We start from the raw sequence: 20,594 nt of genomic DNA, 5'->3' as shown, positions 1-20,594 counted from the left end.
ATACATCACCTTTTGTTTTCATATATTACCATTTTGAAATATAAACATTTTTAAGTGATAAATCTGGGAATGACCTAATAGTTTGTCACATGGCTTTTTAATTCGTCATTATTATCAACTGTCTATGAAAAAAATTCCAATTGGACTGTGTTAAACACATAATATTAATTTTTTTAAAATTTTTATTTATTTATGATAGTCACAGAGAGAGAAAGAGAGAGAGGCAGAGACACAGGCAGAGGGAGAAGCAGGCTCCATGCACCGGGAGCCCGACGTGGGACTCGATCCCGGGTCTCCAGGATCGCGCCCTGGGCCAAAGGCAGGCGCCAAACTGCTGCGCCACCCAGGGATCCCCCATAATATTAATTTTAAAAGGAACTGGGGAGTGAGGAAACAAAGAGAAATAAAATGGTGGCCAAAAGGGAAGAAATAGTTTAATAAAATAGCATGGGAAAGAAAGAGAAAGAATGAAACTCACCTGAGTGCCTGAACAAACTAAATTAAAATGAGAGGAGGGGTTAGGATGACAGCCAGAGCACTGTATTCCCTGAGGGTTTCCATGGCCTGAAGAACAGTGAAGCACAAATCCACTATGACATGTACAGAAGGGTTGAAAGAATACTCTTCAGGCCTGCAGGGTCACTTCCTCTGCTAGCCAAGTTAAAGCGTTTAATAAAAGTTATAAACATGTCATACAAATTACCCAAATTGTATCAAAACTCTTGAGACTTTGGAAGCACAAGAGCTCCAGGAGGCAGAGATTACACAGCCCTAAGCCTTGGGATGCCTTGAGAGCTCCAGGCCCCTCCTCTTCTCTTACAGTGGAGACTAACAAAAAGAGTGGAGCATCCGGCAGCAGGAACCTGACCAGGCAGGACTCACATCACTGCAATACTAAACAGTCAGGAACGAATTTACAGTTCTAAGGAGAAAACTGGAATACTTCAAAATATGCATTAATTTAGGATGAGTCAATCTATCAAGGAAGAGTTTTCATAGCATGAAAATAACGAAGAGGGAAACAGTTCTGGGTAGTTTAAAATTATTTTTGTTCATCTGACATGGACTCATTTACATACAACTGACCCACCTTACCTGTTCATCAGAGAAAGAAAAACTACATTCTAAAAGCTACCTGCCAATATTTTGCTACCAAGTATTTGAAAACAGAACTTAAACATTGTGGCAAAGATTCAATAATGTCACTGTCAGAGTCCTTTGGTCAGATAACGCTTCATTCCAGTAGTTTCTCCACTTGGCTGCCTACTTCCTTCACAAGACAATCTGACACTAAGAATGTCTTTGTCACTCGTTTTATAAAAATGGAGAGACAACAGATGTGTTTAGTTTTCTCTGCTACCTCTTTCTTCACACTCTATCAAGTGGTTCCCAACAAGCCTATTTGGCCATTCATTTATTCATAAAATGTGTGCCCTCACAAAGCTTACCATCTCATTTAGTTTCATTCAACAAAGATGAAGCTTAAAAAAAAAAAAAAAAGATGAACCAGAAACTGAATCCGTGCCAAATGCTGCACTACACACTAAAGACAAAGTACAATCCACACTCTGGCCTCAGGGCATCCACGCTCTGGAAGGAAACACATGAAAATAACACAATCTAAAATAAGCCACACAGAAAGAGTGAATTCAAACAGAAGAAGTGGTTCACTTTCAGAAGTATGATGGAAGAGGCCAAAGGTAAACCTTGAGCCGTTTTGAAAGATGATGAAGACCAGGTTAATAGGGTGAAGGAGAGCATTCTCGGCCCCGGAGACAGGAGATATGGCGATGATGTGATACCGCTAAAACATAAAATACATGCGGGGAGGGCAGCTGAGGCTGGAGGTTTGACTGGAAGGTGGATGATGGTCAGCTCATGACTGACCTTGCTCAGCTTCAACTTCCTCTTATAGAGATAAAAGAACATTTTTGACAGAGATCACTGTGAATACAGTATAAGGATGGGGGTCACCAATTTTTACTGAGAATATCAAGCAGTCAGAAGTGATAAAACTTTTTAATCCTAAAAGGCCTGGGCAGTTAGGCGCTTGTTCATCTTAAGGGAAGTACTTTCAGTGTTTAGACTGGCAATAGAAACCACAACATAAGGAAATAAGTAAAGACTGAGTATGTGAGAAGCTCAAATGTGCTAAAAGAAGAAAAGATACAACAATGATGAAGAAACACCAAGTGTTCAGAAAGAGTTTTATATTTCATTCTTTTTTAAAAAGGACAAAAGAGAAATGTAAAGACCGAATTTCGGAATGTGGGTGGGGGGAAGAGATTGACAAAACAAGTCGAAAGAGGAAACTCTTGAATAGCTTCAAAAAATCTCTTAGGATTACTAGCATTCTCATTTTTGCCAAGTTTGTTTGCTTTTTAAAGCTCATTTAACTTTTGCTTTCAGAACTCCTAATATCATCACCAGGGAGCCTCCTTTTTAGAAAAATCCCTCCTACACCCAAACTCTGCCACATTCTTACACATTTTAGGTAGTTCTGTTTTCTAAATCTTCCTGATCTTCACCGTAAGTGTATCCCAATAAGACATAATTACACTGGGAAAGTATATAAGTGTGTTATCTATTTTTCCCTGTTGGAAAGATTAAATAAATGAATGGATAAAGGTCTATTAATAAGCTTCTTTCTAAATAATTGTTTTTAAAAATACAAGTTATAAACATTCTGAATTTTTAAAATTTCCAACTGAAAATTAGCAAAAAAATCTATAACCCCATATAGTTTTCTTGTAGGTATAGTTTCCCTTTTTATTAGGTAAGCTAGGCATGTAAGTAAGTATTACCAAAAGTTTTTCATATCTGAAGCATATCATATCATAGACTGAGCCACAGCCATACCAGGAAGCTTTGGTCAACAGATTTAGCAAGTAGGTTAAACCTGAGGATGCACCTAATAGTGTATATTTTTTTCTAGGCCATTTCCCATGCTATGTAGATACATATTTTTTTAAACAAAATTGAATTACTTTTAGGTAGTTGTGTAACCTCCCTTTTTTGCTAAATAGCTCATGAAGAACTTTCTATATCAATAAATATATATCTACATAATAATCATTTTTAAGGTTTGTCAAGTATTCCATTAACATGCTTTTGCTGCTAAAGTCATGAATGGCAGCTATCTCACCCATAAAAACACTTCAGGGACATTGTCCAAGGCAATATAATTAAGCTAGACAGTGTTATCTTGCATGACTTCTAATTTCATTTATCATAAAGTACATATACCTGCAATTTTATCTCACTTAACCTCCCCTGACCATCATGTAATACACCTAAGTGGATGCCTTTTTGGAATGAAAAATAAGAATAATAAACTATAAAGTTTCAGAATTAGCCTGTAGAATTATTATAGTTAAGCAATTCACAAATTTACTCTGGGCATTCCAAGTGCCAAACTCAACTGTAGCTGATAAATCCATTATCAGAACACACCATACCACCACGACTTCACACCCTACTCTGAACTACCTATTTCTCAGTCTTCAGCTGTATACTAAACTACGTAACACCGTAAGAATGTGGCACATCAACTCTTCTTGGTAGAAAATTAAAAACAACAATAACAACAAACAACCCAACACAACACTGCCAAATGAAACATGAATTCAGACTCCTGGTCCTATGCTTTTAATAGGACACTGCTACTCTCTTCACTTAGCACAGCACTTTGCTTCACCTTAAAAGCATGACAGACATTAAAATATCTAACCTAAATTCTTTACTTCATTATATTTGTGACACCAAAGATGTATAAAACTGGGACTCTATGTTACCAGTGAGTAGGACTTCAGAGCTGTCTGTATCATCTACTAAAGAACTACATTGCATCAAGGCCCGTCTGATGTTGGACAAAGAGTCTGTTTTCTTTTTCTTTTTTTTAAGATTTTATTTATTTATTTATGAAAGGCAGAGAGAGAGAGAGAGAGAGAGAGAGAGAGAGAGAGGGAGAAGCAGACTCCATGCAGGAAGCTCAATGTGGGACTCAATGCTGGGACTCCAGGATCACGCCCTGGGCCCAAGGCAGGTGCTAAACCACTGAGCCACCCAGGGATCCCCAAGAGTCTGTTTTTTCATCTACAGCTGCACATTAGCAAACATGATTGCCTCTCATGTGCAGGGTCTACTAGACATAAACACAGAACTTGAAATTTCTGACCTAAATGCACTAGCCCACGAACTTTAACATTTTGATGAAAAAGCATTTAAGAAGAAAAAAATTAAGACAACGATGCCATTTTAAAAAATAAAAATACATACATACATACACACATTAAAAAGAAAATACTGCTATTTGGACTTCAGTACCTCTTTATGCGAAATTATATCTAAGCACTTCTTTGTTGATTTGCACAGCTTCTTTCTGTCCAGAAACGTTGGCTTATGTGAGTTGTCTATATCCTATGAAATCAGGCATTCTGAAATATATATAAAAAAAAAAAGCACTTGCCATACACTTTCAACAATCACAAGAACAATGAAAAAAGTTTAACATTCACTATACCCCTTTTCAATATCTTCCGGAGAGTTCTACTCTTATTCCCCCTCGTCTCCTTCACAAACAAATCTGCATCCAGCCCTACCTTTCTATGTGGCCAGAATGCAATTTGACAAATCTCAAGGCTTTAATGTTGCACTCACTCAAAATTCTGGAGGTAGATATATCTATTCTTGAGTTGATGTTCCCCAGAAGGCAAGTGTCCCCACACTGAGATTCACAATCTTTTAAAGCATAGTAATTTCCATAACCACCTTCTGACCACCTTATCTCTGTTTACAGGACACCAAACTGAGGTGACTTGCTTGGGTTTCCACGGCCCAAGCAGCATGCTAAGTCATGCTTTGTACCCCTAGTCTGTTGAGTCATGCTATCTTTACTAAAAGCAGGAATAGTTATGTCAACAGTATATGGCATCATGCACAAATCACTGAAATAAAACTTATTAAAACAACTGAAAACCATTACACCCAAAATATCTCTTGTAACCACATCCATATAACTGAACCAGAATACTAAGCAGCAGGACTCACTGGTCTAGTCCCCAGAGGGGCAATAATTATTATCAACTTCCCCTTCTCACCAAAAAAAATGGATATTGGTCTCTTGAACAGAGTCATTTTCATTAGAAGAAAATCATATATGCATGCTGTGGGTCAGCTGTGAATACACAAATTTAAGGTCATTACTCAGCTGTTTACAGAACAGATTACCCCTATTATCTCTCCTGAACACCTATGTAAGCTATCAAGTTAAAACAAGGCCTCACTAGGAACTAACTACTAATTGTTCTTCACTCTGCATACAAGCTTTTAGAGTTGTTTACAAACCATTCTGGCTCTTAGCCAGGGATTGCCAGAATGTTAAACATCAGCCACACGGAGAAGTGCAAAGTTTACAAGTCTTAAAAAAAAAAAAAAAAAATTCACTAGTCCCTTCTACATTTAGTGTTATGGCGGTATTGTCCAGGGGTGACACATGCCATTCTGAAATCGAACTGCCTGGAGGTAAATGAGGACCAACTCCACTACTCTGTGTGGCTATGGGCAAATTACTTCGGTTCTCTCCGTCTCATCCTTTTATGGATGAGAGGTAAGAGATTATGAGGGGTAAGAGATTGCCCCTAACTCTTGGCTCATAGGGTTGCTAAAGAATGAATGGAGATAATATGGAGATAATATGGGTTCAGCACAGTGCCTAATACCTAGAAAGAATTTAATAAATACCCATTTACTATTGCTTCTACTGCTACCATCACTACCCAGGGAGCATGCTAGCATTAATATATACCTGGAGTCCTCACAATTTTTTAAGAATAGATCTCATCTAATTTTTTGGGTCCCAGGACTATGCCAATTAGTGCCAATTAATGATTCAGGCACTAAAAATGTTTGACACAAAATCAGTCCTCCTTAACTGGAAGTTCTTTCCCTCTCTTCTCCACCTAAATTTTATATTCTTCAACACTCCGCTCAGAATACAGTTCACAGGTGAAGCCTTTACAGATACCTCCTGCGGTAATGATCCGTTTCCTTTGAGCTGAGCTCAGGGATCTATTACCTGAAATATTCAGGGGGCAATTAATCAATGACACGTTCGTGTGGCATAATTTTTGTCCCACATGCCATTATTATTTAACTTGTGCACAGTGATGTGATTTTCACATGTTTATGTCTTATGGCCTTAGACTATATAGCTCTTGAGGCTAAGGATTTGAAACTGTCAATGGCTGGGATTTTGCATATAATTGGCACTCCATAAATGTGCTAATCAATGAGTTTTCTAATCACTTCTGAGTGTGCATATCAAATGCATTATACAAATAAAAAAGCTGGTTTATTAATAAACTCTGAGATCAGAGTATTTGTGAACAAAAATGCTTCATAGCTACCACTGAAATGCATAATTCTGTGTACCTCTCCATGGAGATTCCAAAAATAAGAGATGAAATGATAGAGCAATGAATCAGGAGCAGTCAGAAATACTTCCTACCTATCACAAGTTAAATTCTTCTGCAAAAACTATAGCCACAACAAATTTAATACTGCTTATTTTAGTATCCATATAATACTTAACATTTCATATGCAAAAGCTAATAATTTATGCCATACTTCAGAACAACAGGCACTGTTTAGTAACTAAAGTTGAATATATGTGATTTTCTGGTGAGAATGTAAAATGATGTAGCTGCTGTAGAAAACAGTATGGCAGCTCCTGAACAAATTAAACCTATAATTATCATATGATCCAACAATCCTACTATGGATATATAAAAAAAAGAACTGAAAGCTTGGACTTGAGAAGATGTACACCAATGTCCATAGCAGCATTATTCACAACAGCAAAAAGATGGACGTGACCCCACTATACATGGATGCATGATTAGATAAGGCAAACGTGGTCTATACATACACTAGAATATTATTCAGCTTTGAAAAGGATGGAAATTAAGACACAGGAATGAACTCTGAAGACAATGTTAAAGGAAACCAGATACAAAAGGACAAATACCATATGGTTACACTTAAATGAGGTATCTGGCATAGCCAAATTCATAAAGACAGAAAGTGGAATGATGGTTGCCAGGGGTTGGGGAAGAGTGAGGAACGAGGAGTTCCTAATGAATGGGGACAGAGTTTCAATTTGGGAACATGGAAAAGTTCTGGAGACAAATGGTACTCATAGTGGTACAATAATGTAAATGTACTTCATGCCACTGAACTATATACTTAAAAACAGTTAAAATGGTACATTTTATATTTTACCACAATAAAAATATTTCAAAGAATGAAGAATAAGATACATGCTGTGTGTATAAAAAAAAAAAAGATGAACATAGGTCAAGCCCAAAATTTCTGGTTATTACTCCCTCGGCACACTTACAAATTAACACCAACAGTTCACTTAAGAATCTTAAACAGTGAGTAAAGGATAAACTAAGCCAAGTCTCAATAAATGCATTTTCTGAGAAGTTTGATTTATGAAGTATACAATTTTCATTTATCTCTTTCTTGGACTCCTTTACTGATGTTCACGTGGAGAAATATCACTAACAGATGAGGAATTAATAGAATTGACATTTTAAAAGCCTCCAAAGGGCACTTGCCTTTACATAACTTACGCCTTAAGTTACTAAGAGTGTCTATGAGAAAATATGATCTTCACACGAGTCACAATAAGGGTTTAATAATTTACACTTATTTTCAACATTTTAAGGGTTGCAATACTTTCTTTAAATTCATTTATCTGTGCACTAAATAACAATATACTGTGATTACAAATAGAACCAAACATTCTCAGAAATAAGAAGTGCCTTTGAGATAATGGCAGCTGTCAATCAAAACTTAGTATCTGAGAGATCCGTTGCATTGTTATTCTCTTAAAATAAAATGTTATAAAGCTATCTGTAAGCAAAAGAAAAAAGTGCTAAAGGTAATGGTTTCCTGAAAAATGGCCTCTCTCACAAAATTTCATAGTAAAGCGTCATTATTATAGAATTCACTATCTGCAAAGTCACCTACTCAATAAGATTTATTTGTAACCCCAAAATCCATACTTGCAGCATGTTCCCAGTCACGTGCTAACTTGAGGTGCCTAATGTGCACGCTTCCAGTTAAGACAGAACAGGGCGGCACTCGGCCATTCTGTCTCAGCTCACACTGTAAATAAGACCCTTTTCATGATTTAGTGCCATGTTTTTCACATTTTTGTGGGGTTTTTTGGTTGGTGATTTCATTATTGAAAATGGCTCCAAGATGAACTGCACTAGGGCTGCCTAGTGCTCCTACACACAAGAAGTCTGTGGTGTGCCTTATGGAGAAAATACATGTTAGATAAGATTTACTGGGGCATGAACTATAGTGCTATCCACTCTGAATCTAAAGTTAATAAATCAACACTATATCTTGAATACAGTGTCTATAAACAGACACAGGTACAAAACAAGGTCATGTATTCATCAGTTGACAAAAATGTTACGACCAGAAACTGGCAGGACCTAACCCTGTATCTCTCCTAGGAGCAATGATGCCATTTCACTAATTCAGCGTTCATGGCAACTTTACATAAGTACCATAAATAACAAGAATCAAGAATCAACTGTACTTTGTTAAAGAAAACAACTGGGGTGGGGGGTGGGGGTCAATGGACTAGAAAAGATAGTCCACAAATAGACCCATATGATTAAGGCAGGAAAGGCCAGAGACCAGTAGGAAAAACTTAAACTTCAGTAACTAGTCCTGGGACAAGTGAACACCAATCTGGGAAAAGGAAAGTGAATCCTCACCTCACAACACAACCTCACCACTCAACTCCCAATAAGATACGCAAGTCAAACTTTATCACTATGAGAGGAAAATAGTTATTTTTTTCTAATAGAGGAAGAGGTTTAAGGTCTTGATTTAGGGAACTATTTCATAAACAAAACATAAAAAGAACCCATAAAGGAAAAATCAACCAGTAGAATAAAAACCTTTTGATCATCAGAAGACACTAAATATGAAAAAATGCAACTCAGAAACTGGAAAAAGATGCTGCCAACACATGTAACTAATAAGGAGAATTCTTAAAAATAATTTTTTAAAAAAGCAAATAATCCACTAGAAAAATGACAAAACACATCAACAGTATTTAACAGAAGATAAAATTCAAATGACTAATAAATAAATGTAAAAGATGGTCAAGTTTAATAATAGTTAGAAGCAAAAATGAAAATCTCAGTGAAATACTAACTTAATATATCAGCCAAACTTAAAAATTCTGATTATACCAAAGCATTAGAGAAAATGTGGAAGAACAGAAACTCTTCCACTGCTAGTAGAGGTACAAACACCTTGGAAAAACACTTTATCACCATCTAGTGAAGTTGAAGATGCACATATGCTATGATACAGCAATTCTACTTCCCAGTGTAAACTCTATGGGAACTTGTACACGTGCACCAGAAACACCACAGGAATGTCCACAACAATACTGTGTGAAATTTTGAAAATCCTGGCTCAAAAAGGCCCTTATATCCAAGAACAGATGATGGGATAAATTACATTATATTATATTCATAAATGAAATATCACAGCAATGGAAATTAACAATTGATAATTCTCTGTGGCCTTCTCATCATCATGAATTACTTTTAAAATCAAGAAATTGAAGACACAAATACATGGAAACATTCCATGCTCATGGACTAGAAGAATTAATATTGTTAAAATGTCCACACTCCCCAAAGTAATACAGATTCAATGCAATACTTGTCAAAATTCCAATGGCATACTTCACAGAACTAGAACACACTGTTCTAAAATTTGTATGGAAATAAATAAAATAAAATAAAATAAAATAAAATAAAATAAAATAAAATTTGTATGGAGCTATAAAAATCCTGGAACAGCCAAAGCAATCTTGAGAAAGAAGAAAGCTTGAAGTATCATGCTACCTGATTTCAAACTAGACTACAAAGCTACAACAATGAAAACAGTATGGTACAGAGAATATTGAGGAGGACCAAGAAATGTACACAATTATAGAATCGTTATATTGTACATTTGAAAGTATTCTAACACTGTACATTAATTATACTTCAATTTTTTTTAAAAAAGTGTGCTGCTATAGATCAATGGGACAGAACTATGAGCCCGAAATAAACCCACATATATATGGACAATTAATCTACAACAAAGGAGTGTACAATGGAGGACAGTCTTCAATAAATGGGTGTTGGAAAAACTAAGCACCCACGTGCAAAAGAATAAAACTATATCACTATTTTATACCACACACAAAATTAACTCAAAATGGATTAAATGCTTGAATAATGTGAGACCTGGAACCATTAAATTCCTAAATGAAAACATAGATTGTAAGCTCCTTGATATCAGTCTTAGCAATGTCTTTGTGGATCTGACTCCAAAGGCAAGGGAAACAAAACCAAAAATAAACAAGGGACTACAAACTAATATGCTTATGCACGGTGAAGGAAACCATCATCAAAACAAAAAAGCAATCCACAGAGTGAAAGAAGATATTTGCAAACCACATATCTGATAAGGGATTAATATCCAAAATATACAAAGAACTCATACAACTTAACAAACAAATCCAAACAACCTGATTTAAAAATGAGCAGAGGATCTAAATATTTCTCCAAAGAAGACATACATATGGCCAATAGGCACATGAATGCTCACCATCATTAGGGAAATGCCAATCAAAACCCCAGTAAGATATCATTTAACACCTGCTAGAATGGCCATTATCAAAAAGAAAAGAAACAAGTTTTGGCAAGGATGTGGAACCCTCATACAGTTGGTGGGATTGTAAACTGGTGCAGCCACTACGGAGATCGGTATGGAGATTCCTCAAAATATTAAGAATAGACCACCATATGATCCAGCTATCCCACTTTTGGGTATTTACCCAAAGAATACAAAAACACCAATTTGAAAAGACACATGCACCCCTATGCTCACTGCAGCATTATATACAATAGCCAAGATAAGGAAACAACCTAAGTGTCCAACGTTAGATAAATCCATAAAGATGTGGTATATTTATACAATGGAATAGTACTTAGCATAAAAAAGAATGACATCTTGCCATCTGCAACATGGATAGACCTTAAGGGTATTATGCTAAGTGAGATAAGTCAGATAAACACTGTATGATTTCACTCAAATGTGGAATCTAAAAAACAAATGAACAGACACAATAAAACAAAAATAAACTCAAATACGGAGGACAGACTGATGGTTATCAGAGGGGAAGGGTGGCTGTGGGGAGTGAAACAGGTGAAGGAGGTCAACCGACTGGTGATGGATGGCCATATAGATTTATGGTAATGACCACTATGTAGTGTATGCAGATATGAATGAATTATACAGTTGTATACTTGAAACTTGTATTTTTTAAAAAGACACTCTTGAAAAGATAATCGCAAGAATATATTTATATATAGTACAATCCCACTTACACAAAATTCAAAAATGGAATATTAATCATAGTATTGTTTAGGGTCACATATATATGTAATAAAAACTATAAAGAAAAGTCAGAGAATAACAAACACAAAATTCAGGGTTGTGGTAGCCTAGGAGGGTGAGGATGCATGATCAGGGAAAGGAACACAGGGGCAAAAACAGAACTCCTAATTCTCTCTTCAGACCTGCTCTTCCTCCACCAGTTCCCATCTTTGGAGCTATATTTGCTTTCTCTCTTCCTCTCACACCCCCATGTAATTAATCAGCGAGGTTTATCATCAGTGCCTCTCAAACACCCCAATTCTTCCCAATTCCTTCTGTCTCCATTACTTTACTCTGGATTAGGCTTCCATCAGCCTCTCACTGGGACTGCTACAATAGCTCCCTTCCTGGTCTCTGGTGACTCCACAATTCATCTTCCACAAGGAAGCCAAGTGATCTTTTCAAAATATAAGTCAAATCATGTCCTCGAGGTTCTCCAAAGGCTTCCCTTCACACCAAGAATGAAACTCAATCTCTATCATGGTCTTCAGGGCTTCCTCTAGTCTGTTCTCTGCTCACCTCTCTGACCTCACCTCCTCCCACCCACTGGGTTTCAGCCAGCATGGCTTTCTACTTCTCAAAACTGCCAGGCTGATTCCCTCATAAGGCATTCACAGGAATGCCTTTTACCTGGCTCTTGGTGTCACTGGCTTCATCTTAGCATCCAAGCCTTGAATTTAAATCCAAATGTTACCTTCTCCATGAAGCTGCCTCTGACCAACCCATCAAAAATAGCCCCACTGCTACCATCAATCACATCACTCCAGCCTCTCTCATTCTTCCTGGCACTTCCACTATATGTTAATTTAGGGCTTCAGCTCCTCTCAACCAGAACCTAAGTCCCAAAAAGGCAGGGATCTGTCAGTCCAGTTCAGTGTCACATGGAAGAACATCTGGCACAGGCAACCAGTATTTGCTGAATGAATGAAAAAGTGAATTTTACTTTGATTAAACATGATGTAATATCTTCTGGCAGTGAAAAGAAAATCCAGTATAACAATGACAAGTATTACCGAATCGAGAGAGAAATTTTGAAAATCATTAATCTCAGAAGAACTTTAAATTATCCTTAACAGTGCTGGTAATAGATCACATTCCTAAGGGCCCCTACTGAATTATGAGTAAAATTTTCATACAGCCTCAGTGTTGAGTTTTGGAAGTGTGTCATTTTGTTTAAATCTGTTTATAGAGATATGCAGATATGAATGATCATAGAGGAGCACTGTGATTAAGAGCATGGGCCTTCAGTAAAGCCTGAGTTCAGTCACAGATCTGCACTGGAATTTGAACAAGTAACTTACCTCTTTATGCTTGCTTTCTCATTTGTAAAATAGACCTATTAATAGCGATTTCATAGTCATTAGAATCATTGTGAAGATTAAATGACGCTTTTAAAGCATCTTGTTGTATCCGGCATGCAGTAAGTAGTCAACAAATTCTTATCATTATTATGAGTGCTGAGAATAGAGAAGTCCAGACAAATGGGACAGCTCAAAAATTGTGTGTACCTACTGTAATACAAGGCATCATGCTAGGTAAGTAATTCTCAAATTTTACTGTACAGAAGACCCACCTAGGCAAATTCCAAGATTCTTATTAAGTCAAAGGTGGAATTTTCAGAGACCTGCAATTTTCAGCATAAATTCAGTCAATTCGGATTCACTTGGTCCATGAACTCTGATAAACCCTGTGCCAGGTGTCCTAGAGATTAGCCGATATTTGAGTCTCCCGTCTTCTACGAAGTTATATAATCTACAAGGGGTAAAAACAAACAATACAAAGCAATGTAGGAAAAGTAGTGCAGACAATACAGGCAGGAAAGACTTCAAGAACGAAGGGTCATCTGTAATAACATGATGAGTAGGAATTCATGAAGAACACATTTCCCAGACTTTCAGGAACAATCGTGTTGTAAAACAAGTACAACAAGCAGACAGCTTGGCAGGAACAGAGGATCTGCAGTGAGGATGGAAAAACAGTGTCAGAAAAAAAAAAAAAATAAGAGGCTCGAGAAAAACATCAGTGCCAACCTAAACAGTATGGGCTTTATTCAGTGCTGGCACTGGAAGCTAATGGTTTTTGAGGAGAGAAATGATAAATTAGGGTGCTGTTCTTTAGCAGAGTACTCTGATGAAGCTATGCAGGATCAAGTAGAATGAGAATAACAGACAATGGGAATAGTGAGTCTGTGAGCACTCACTCTAATCTCAAAGAAATGAAAGTCAGGAGAGGGCAGTGAAAAAGATTAAAAAGGAAGGAATGGCAACTCTTAATGACTCAGTGCCTATAGGGCAAAGGCAACAATCACAGTTGATTGCTTAATCCTTAAATCCAAATTGTATCACTATCAGCTTCATGTTACTTTTTAGAACTTTTTCTTATATACTAACTACACTAAGTATATAGAGTTCACTTACTTAAAACACAGCCCACAATTAAGAGGTCAGTAAATAGGCCTCTGGCCAAAATACATGTCACACGGTTCATACACTAAAAAAAGCATTTGTGTATATATAATAAACACACACATATATAATATTCAGAGCTGCACAATCTTATTTTACACAAAGTTCTAGCAAATGTAAGCATCTAATTTCCAAACCCACAGCAGTTTGGAAACAAAATTAGAAGAAAAGAGCCTGCTATAGGTAGACATACCTAAGAGTCTGAGGTTCAAGAGAAAAAAAAATGAAAACTATAAAAAAGCACACGCAATCACTCAGGGTAAGTTCTCCACAACTGTTTATTGATCGGTACACATAATTCCCAGAAAAATGAAATTAATGAAACTCCTCCTTCGTGTTCCAAGTAAACCACCACAGAAAGAAAACTTTTAAACATTCTTTAAAGCTAAAGATTCCCAAACAAATATTTACCTGATAAATAGAATTTTTAAAGGACGGCTGATACACGCCAACACAGACACCCTCTCGCCAGCACCCAAGATATAGTCGATAAATAGTTTACAACACACAAAGTTTGAAGATGATTAAAAATGCTTTCATAAGGCATCCAATCAAGAATATGGTCCCAATGATGAAGCTTAATTTGGGCAATTCTTTTCTGATGGCTGTGACTTGGAATTCCATGATCCAAATAACATGAGGGTATCCTCGATAAAAATTAACACCAACAAAAGGGTCTTAAATACATACCCTATAAACTTACCTACCGAAATCAGGCAACATAATTTGACACTCAACATCATTAACAGGCTGAACGACAACCAGTTTTTAAATAGCAGACAAGCACATCAGTGTATATTTACGACACCACAACATCAAAATTATCTTAAGCATGTTGTAGAGGTAAAGCAACTCAATGGAATTAGGCCTCTCATTTTCTTTGACACGGCAAAGGATAGCAAGAATTGAAGCACACACTTCAAAAACTTCATAAAATGGTCAGGCCACATTAAGGTGTCAATGATTAAGCCCCGGAAAACGCCAAATATGCTACATTATAACCATACAGACAGGCGGAGGAGTCAGCTGCGCCCCCACCCAACCCCGTCCATCTCCTTGTGGTCATCCTGGCCCTCTAGAAGCATACAGGACCACACTAACCGAAGCCAAAGAAAACGGGTCTCGGAGACCGCGCTCTTCAGAGTGTAACCTGCGACCCACAAACCAATTTGGTGGATTTCAAATCAGCGTTTTTAGCGAGAGGGAATGGAACAGGGCACAAATTATCAGAAGGCATCACATGTAACAAGGGTGAATAGTGCTGCTCTGTGAGACTTTTCATTCATGTATGTTATGTACAAGGCCGTAATGTAAAAAGTATTTAATACGGGGGAAGGGTTCAAAAAAAAAAAGTCTGAAAGCTCTTAACCTTAGAGATGTAGTCTCTAATATAATACCTATATACCTATAATACCCCCTAATAATACCTGTGTAATCGTTACATCTAAAAATAAAATTTCTATTTTAAAATTCATATTCTAAATGCCTCAGGACCCCAAGGCTGAGTGTTTTCCTTAGTCCTCAGCACCTACACAGAATCTCTGCTCAAGGTGGCCTCCTGGAAACCAATCTGAGAGCTCCAGGCGGCAGAAGGAGAAAGGGGACAAGTCCCAGCTAGGCCTGGGTCGGTGCCTAGAAGGATGGCTGACCCCCCACCCCCCCGCCCCCCAGACAGCAGCCCGGGGCGGTGCCTGCAGGCTCCGGGTAACTCAGCAGCCCCCGGGCTGCAGACCCCGCTTCCTCCACGGGCGGCCAACCAACTTCCCTTAACTCCACCTCCCCAGGTCGCCGCCTCCAGAGGAGGGCGTGTGGCCCCTTCAGGCTCCAGCAAACCCCCCAGAGCGTCTTCCCGGGGTGGGGGGCTAGGACCCTGGAGTCCCCATCTCCGGCAGAGCATGAAGCTGCACACACAGATCCCTGCGGTGGCTCCCCTCCCAGACCAGGCCAGGGTCCCCCCCTGCCCTGCCCTGCCCTGCCCTGCCCTCCGGGGCCCCATCTTACTCTCACTTCTCACTCCCTCACTTCTCAGCGTCTCCCAACTTGCAGGGCGAAAAGCGATTCTCCCAAAAGCCCGTCCCAGACTCCCGCCACCTGTCACCGTCCCCTGGAAGGGGCAGGCCTGGCGCCCCAGGAGCGTGGAAGTGCCCGCCGGCTCCGTTCCCCTCCGAGCCTCCCAGGGGACACGTCCTCTACTTTTGTTTTGTTTCGTCTTCTTCCCCTCGGGATGCAGGGTTCCGAGACGAGGTTTCCGGTTCGCCAGCAGCCGGGGGCAGCCCATCCCCCACGGCCCCGGGAGCGCGAGCAGCCTCCGGCCCAGGGCCCTGCCCGCCGCCCGCCCGGCCCGGCCGCCCCCGCCCCGCCCCGAGGGCTTCCCCGCGGCGCCCCCGCCTCGCCCCCACCCCCACCCCGCGCCCCAGGCGGGAACGGCCCTCCGCGCCTCGGCTCCGGAGGGGAGCGCCCGGGAGCCGGCGGGCCCGGGCTCCACTCACCCCTCAGCCCGGGAGGCGGGGGAGCTGCTGCGGCGGCTCCTCGGGCGGCGCCTTCCTCCCCCCTCCCGGCTCCGCCTCCGGCCTGCTCCCGGCCGGCCCCGGCCCCGCGCCGCTGCACCGCGTCCCCCGCTCCGGCCGCCGGGGCCCAGTGTCCTGCCTTGACCCGGAAGCAGCTCTCACGGCCCCACAACAACACGTGACCCCGCCGCACGTGTCACGTCCGCTGCGTGCAGGGGAGGGGGGCGCCGGGGGAGCGCGGCCGCCGCCGTCGGACTCGGGTTGCCATGGCGACGGGGCGGGGCACCTGCCCTTGCCCTCGGCCTCGCCGAGAGGCGCCCTCGGCGCCAAGGGGGGGTGAACCGCCCCAGCGGGTGAGGCAGGGGCGAGTGGCGCGGAGCCTGGGCGGCCGCGAGGCAGCTGCCTTCCACTCGGAGCGTTGGCCCGACCCTCCGCGGGCTCACCTGCCTCGGTCGACCCCGATCAGCTCACGCCCCGCCTCTGCCTGCGGTTTCCTCAGAGGTGAGCCCCGGGCTGCCGGCTCCTCGAGTCCCAGGGTGCTCTTGCCCGACGAGGCGCTCACGCTCTGGCCTGTATCCGCCCCCCCCCCCCCGCAGGGCCTGGGGCGTCCTGAGCTCTCCGCGCCCCGGCACCGACCGAGTAGCGCCTGCCTCCCCCTTCCAGGAGCACCTTCTAGGTACTGGGCCCTGTGCGTCGGCTCTTTCTAAGTTTAACAACTTGCAAGAGTGATGAGCATTTGGTAGACTTGAAAACGGAAGCTCACGGAGCTCCAGTGATCTGCCCCCAAGACCATGCAGTTGGGAGAAGGGAACAGGCCGCGATGTGAATCCGGGTTAGTCTGGCCCCAAGCCGAAGGCCATGCATGCCCTAGCTCCGTACACGCCGCCGTACGTGACTGCCGGGCTGTGATGGCTTTTGCACTCACTTATTTGTCCGTTTCTTTTGCAGGAACATTCATGGACTGGGGATGCTGTCGACTGATCCCCGAAGAGAATTCAGCCTCGTATGGATATGTCAGCCTGAAGGGCTAGGAATCGGAAAGGTCTGTGTGCCACGCACATGCGGTGTGTGTGTCAGGGAGCTGGTGAGGAATTGTGACACACATGGACGTGTATATATTGGTCCCTAGAGTGACAGAGACAAAGTTCTTTAAGGGGGACCCAATGGCAGCTTATCACCATCACTCCTAGGGAGGGACTGACTTCTCTCATTGTGTTTTGTCTTACCACATCCGAAGAGCTTAGAGAAGTTAGAGGAAGAGCCGGAAAAGCCCCAGAGCTGTGAAAAAAAAAAAAAAAAAAAAGATTTATTTATTTTAAAAAAGAGAGAGTAGGGGGAGGGGCAAAGGGAAAGAAACTCCAGCAAACTCCCCTGCTGAGCACAGAGCCCAAAGCAGGGCTTGGTCCCAAGATCCTGAGATCATGTCCTGAGCCAGAATCAAGAATTGGGTGCTCAACGGACTGAGCCACCCAGGTGCCCCTCCAGAAATGCTGGTGAAAGAAAATGCTTTGAGGATCAAGGGGAGGGTGAGCCAAGCAGTGTGGCTTAGGTTGCTGAGGTGGGGACTTTCCTCCTCCTCCTGCAGAGAACAGAGCAGTACCCTCAAAGTACCCTCAGTGGCAAGGACCAGAAAAGAACAAAGGGACATAAGTGCATAGGAGGGAGAACAAGGTTGATGCTGCATGGATATTTTGTTGATAGACTCCTTGTGAGCTCAGGTGCCATTGGGCGCACACATAGAAATACTGGGGAGGCTAGATATCCTGTGAGCAACTAGAAAAAGATAAGAAATGTGGATTATTAGTGGACAATGTATATAAATACATATATGAGTATCATCTGTAACTGAGTATGATTAGTTATATATGCCTTTGTTTTTTTTTGAGATTTCTTTGAGTCATTTTGCTTTTGTTCCTCTTTCCCGCCTTATAGAGCAAACTCCTATAGAGCAAACTCCTAAAGACAAGATCAATGTCTCCACCCTTCTCCTGCCTATCTCCATAAGATGGCCAGAATTATGTTTCTAAAACTCCTGTCTGATCATATTATTCTCTGGAACTTAAAATCCTTCTGAGACTTTACCCTCAGGGTAAAGCCACAATGATTGACATGTTCCTCGAGGCTTTTCCTGGTCCGGAACCCTGCTGAATTTTCCAGTCTCATCTCTTGCCTTTTTATTCTCCTGCTTTATCACTCTCTGTTCAACCTGGTAGCCGCTAGGCATGTGTGGCTATTTAAATTTAAATTAATTAAAATTTAGTTAAATTAAAATTGCATTTCCTGAGTTATATGACACTGGCCACATTTCTTGTGCTCAGTAGCCATATGTGACTATCATATTGGACACTGCTGATCCAGAATATTTTTATCTTCAAAGTGAGTTTTTTGGGCAGTGACTCTCAAAACCTCATGTATGATATATTCTATGGGAATTCATATTCTTTTGCTTGAAACATTCTTCTTCCCCCCTCCTTGAATCTAAAAATTCTACAGAATTGCTTATTTTGTTGTCTCCTTGGTAAGTGTGTAAGCCTCAATGAAGGCAGGAGCAAAGTCTATCCTGTTCCCCATTGATTCTCCATTGTCTCTAAAGGATTGTCATGTAGAAGAAAAGAGATGTTGAACTAAAGTGAGAGGCAGTAATAGAAAGGCAAATTTCTGGTCTCATCATTTTTTTTTTTTTTAGAAATTCTTGATAATTCAATTGTTTTGACCTAGAAACAGCAATTTCATACAGTTTAACTTAATAGTAAGGAAGAACTTTGGAAGAATCAGAGCTGCTTCAGTTGGTTCTAATGAGTTCCGTGTCACTGGGATAGGTTAAGCAAAAGCAGACTGTGTTAGAACAACGTGTGAATATTTCCTGGGTTGGTTAGACTGCTTGACCGGTCTGATTCTAAGAAAAGACATCAATGTTTCTCCAACTGAGCCTGTAATTCAAGGTTGAGTATGCCATAATGACAATCATAGCTAGCCAAAGTCTACATACCAGATACTGCTCAAGATATTTCACATAGGGATCCCTGGGTGGCGCAGCGGTTTGGCGCCTGCCTTTGGCTCAGGGCGTGATCCTGGAGACCCGGGATCGAATCCCACGTCAGGCTCCCAATGCATGGAGCCTGCTTCTCCCTCTGCCTGTGTCTCTGCCTTTCTCTCTCTGTGTGACTATCGTAAATAAATAAAAAAATTAAAAAAAAATAAATAAAAAAAAGATATTTCACATAGATTATTTCCTTAATCCTCACAGTGATCATGTGAAGTCCATTTGGTACCATCAGATTTGCCAAGTGAGAGTCAGGTTAAGTAATATACACAGAACATACAGCTAGTAAATGGCAGAGGCTGAATTCACATTTAGGTCAGTGTGACACCAGAATCTGAGTGCATAATAGCCCTATAATTATAGGATAGAGTTCTATCATGAAGTTTCAGTCAAATATTTGCATGTCTTTTAATGTAACACATGTTGGTTTTATAGTGAATATTCCTTGCACTTAGCTAGGTGGTTTGGGGAAAACAAAGATGGATTAGGCATGGTTCCTACAGCATAGTTGGAAAGATCATGCAAATACTCAAATAACAATGATATGGAACAATTAATAGTATATTATTTTAAAAAGAGGAGTCATGGGATCCCTGAGTGGCGCAGCGGTTTGGCGCCTGCCTTTGGCCCAGGGCGTGATTCTGGAGACTCCGGATCGAATCCCACGTCGGGCTCCTGGTGCATGGAGCCTGCTTCTCCCTCTGCCTATGTCTCTGCCTCTCTGTGTGTGTCTCTCATGAATAAATAAAAATCTTTTAAAAAGGGGCGGGGAGTCTTCTTAGCTGAAGGCATCTCTCAAGTAGGCATAGGATAAGGACAGAATTATATGAGAATTCAATCACATATATGAGAATTATATGAGAACGACAGTACACATATGGGATCAAGGAGAAGGAAAAACCGACCACTTCACTTGAAAGAATAGTGACTGGTTTGGAAATTAAAAGTCAGCAATATTAGTCCTGCTTTTTCCACTAACCAGCCATGTCATTTGATCTCTTTCTGCCATGGAACTTTATCCAAATAACCTGGACTGAACAAACTACC

The 20,594-nt window shown here is 40.8% G+C and overlaps 1 protein-coding gene and 1 long non-coding RNA gene across 13 annotated transcripts in view; one reads left to right on the top strand and one right to left on the bottom strand.

Annotated features, from left to right (window-relative positions):
• Positions 1-16,643, bottom strand: part of LOC129497383 (tubulin-specific chaperone cofactor E-like protein) — a 156,270-nt gene extending 139,627 nt beyond the window's left edge. For 2 of the 5 annotated variants that reach the window (XM_055306230.1, XM_055306225.1), the window contains exons 1-3: positions 16,487-16,643; positions 13,106-13,284; positions 4,327-4,436 (exon numbers count right to left, since the gene is read on the bottom strand). The gene's annotated coding sequence lies outside the window, so the exon portion shown is untranslated. The remainder of the gene's footprint in view (positions 1-4,326; positions 4,437-13,105; positions 13,285-16,486) is intronic. The other 3 variants (XM_055306229.1, XM_055306227.1, XM_055306228.1) reach the window with 3 other exon arrangements.
• A 148-nt stretch (positions 16,644-16,791) lies between these two features.
• Positions 16,792-20,594, top strand: part of LOC129497375 (uncharacterized) — a 30,524-nt gene continuing 26,721 nt past the window's right edge. For 7 of the 8 annotated variants that reach the window (XR_008661924.1, XR_008661921.1, XR_008661920.1 and 4 more), the window contains exons 1-2: positions 16,792-17,005; positions 17,453-17,546. This is a non-coding gene — a long non-coding RNA (uncharacterized LOC129497375). Of the gene's footprint in view, positions 17,006-17,100; positions 17,181-17,452; positions 17,547-20,594 lie in introns of all 8 variants that reach the window. The other variant, XR_008661927.1, reaches the window with a different exon arrangement.

The sequence above is a fragment of the Nyctereutes procyonoides genome, unplaced genomic scaffold (assembly GCF_905146905.1).
Source record: "Nyctereutes procyonoides isolate TBG_1078 unplaced genomic scaffold, NYPRO_anot_genome, whole genome shotgun sequence".
Classification (NCBI taxonomy): domain Eukaryota; kingdom Metazoa; phylum Chordata; class Mammalia; order Carnivora; family Canidae; genus Nyctereutes; species Nyctereutes procyonoides.
This window is presented reverse-complemented; position numbering and strand designations above follow the sequence as displayed.